Source organism: Gossypium raimondii, chromosome 5 (assembly GCF_025698545.1).
Source record: "Gossypium raimondii isolate GPD5lz chromosome 5, ASM2569854v1, whole genome shotgun sequence".
NCBI classification, from domain to species: Eukaryota; Viridiplantae; Streptophyta; class Magnoliopsida; order Malvales; family Malvaceae; genus Gossypium; species Gossypium raimondii.
In genome coordinates, this window is record NC_068569.1 from 44,780,735 (window position 1) to 44,783,387 (window position 2,653).

Here is a 2,653-nt window from a genome sequence, read left to right on the forward strand (position 1 = left end):
GAAGACCTAGGAAAAAATCTATAGAAATATCAACCCAAGGTTCTTCAGGAATAGGAAAAGGCGTGTACAGTCCATGAGGCTTTATGCGTGATTTGGCCTTCTTGCAGGCAACACAATGATCACAAACTCTCTCCACATCATGTTTCATCTTTGGCCAAAAGAAATGCTCGTGGAGCATGGCCAAGGTCTTGGTTACTCCAAAGTGTCCCATGAGGTCTCCACTATGTGTCTCATTCACAAGCACATACCGAACAGACCCTTGAGGTATGCACAACTTACCTTTTCGACATAGGTAACCATTATGCCTATAAAAATTTTCAAAGGCCCCTTGCTCACATGCTTTATACAATTCACCAAAATCAATATCATTTTCATAAAGCCCTCTTAAATGCGCAAACCCAAGCAATTTTGAGTCCAAATGATTAAGAAGTGCGTACCTCCTTGACAACGCATCTGCTACGACATTCTCTTTACCTTTTTTATATTTGATCACATAAGGGAATGACTTAAGAAACTCCACCCACTTGGCATGTCTCTTGTTTAGCTTGTTTTGCCCATTGAGGTGTTTCAATGCCTCGTGATCGGTATGGATGACAAATTCCTTGGGCCGTAGGTAGTGTTGCCATGTTACCAATGCTCGGATCAACGTCTTCATTTCCTTGTCATACGTTGGGTAGTTGAGGGTGGCACTATTTAGCTTCTCACTGAAATAGGCTATGGGGTGCCCATTTTAAGTTAACACGGCTCCAATCCCTATTCCTAAGGCATCACACTCAATCTCAAAAGTTTTGTTAAAATCGGGCAGGGAAAGTAAAGGAGCATTTGTCAAACAATCTTTAATTAACATAAAGGACTTCTCTTGTTCCTCACTTCAATAAAAATTATAATTTTTCTTAATTATTCCCGACAAAGGAGTAACCAAAGTACTAAAATTAGGAACAAACCTTCTATAGAAGCTTGCTAAGCCATGTAAACTTCTTACTTGGCTAATTTTTGTAGGTCGTGGCCATTCTCGAATTGCCTTAACCTTCTCTTGGTCGACTTCAAGTCCTTCCGCACTAAACATGAATCTGTTCTTGGTCTTGAACGTTGTTTTCCACTCATCTCCTTCTCTTATTCGGATCTGATGGTAGCTACTTTTGAGATCTATTTTGGAGAAAAGTTGAGATCCACTTAGTTCATCCAACATGTCATCAAGGTGCGGAATCAGATGTCTATATTTGATGGTAATTCTGTTGATTGCTCTACAATCAACACACATGTGCTAGGAGCCATCCTTTTTAGGCACTAAGAGTACAGGTACGGCGCATAGACTTAAATAGTTTCTTCGGGGTTACTTCGATAGGCTAGACGGTTTGGAATTGTGGCTCCAGGTATGAAATTGATTTGATGTTCTATGCCTCTAATAGGCGGTAGACCACTTGGAATGTCTTCTAGAAACACATCTTTGAATTCCTGTAACAAAGTCACAATTGAAGAAGGGAGAGTGTCATCTAGTTCGTTAGTTCCAAATAAAACCTTGTACATGAGTACTAGCATAGGCTGTTTCAACAACAATGATTTTCGTAATTCTTTTTCTTTTGCATAGACACTCAACTTTCCAGTTTCACTTTCTTCTTTTCTTTCTTTTTCCTTTCGAATTTTTAACTTGATTTCTTTATTTTTCCCTCTTATTTTTTATCACAATTTTCCTTTCTTTTTTTTCTATTCTCTCTTCTTTTTCCTTCTCACCTTTTCCCTCTTAATCTTTTGCTCTCGGTTTTTCAATAGAGTTTTTCAATTTGAGCTGGTCTTCATATAGTTATTTAGGGGTAAGTGGCGATAAGGTTACATTTTTCCCTAGATGTTTGAACGTGTCTCTATCGGTGTAACCATCCTGGATCACTCATCGGTAGAATTGCCATGGTCTCCCCAACATCAAATGGCCAACATACATCAGCGCCACATCACACACAACTTCATCACTATACTTGCCAATGCAGAAGGCGACAATAGCTTGTTTGATGACTTTGAGTTCTTCTCCATCGTTAAGCCATTGCAACTTGTAAGGATGCGGATGTTTAGTCGTTGCTAGGCCAAGTTTTTCCACCATGCTGCTAGCAATATTCGTGTAGCTACCTCTATCGATTATCATGCTACATACCTTGCCTTGGACATGACATCGAGTGTGGAAAATGTTTTTTCATTGCTACTCATTTTCAATTGTTTGGAGGCTCAAACTTTGATTGATAACAAGAATTTCCCCTTCCATGACATATTCTAAATCATCCTCCTCTTCGGTGAGTTCTTCGGGTTATTCTTCTTTTTCTTCTTCGCATTCAATCTCACCATTGGCCCTAACCACCATCACACTCCGATTGGGGCATTGGCTAGCAATGTGGCCCCTCCCAAGGCATTTGAAGAATTTGATATCCCGGGTACGGTTAGGCACAGCTTCATTTTTGCCTTTGCTTGATTCTCCACTCGGCTTGTTAGGCTTTGTGGTTCCAACGGATTCCTTGGATCGAACGGTGGCATCCTTTTTGCTGACTCCTTGTCCCCACCTTGATGTAAAAGTGGAGTTACGAAAGGTTCGGGTGGCTCCCTTTCGCTTCAATTGCTTCTCCACTTTGACCGCCATATGAACCATGTCAACGATTTCGACATAGTGTTA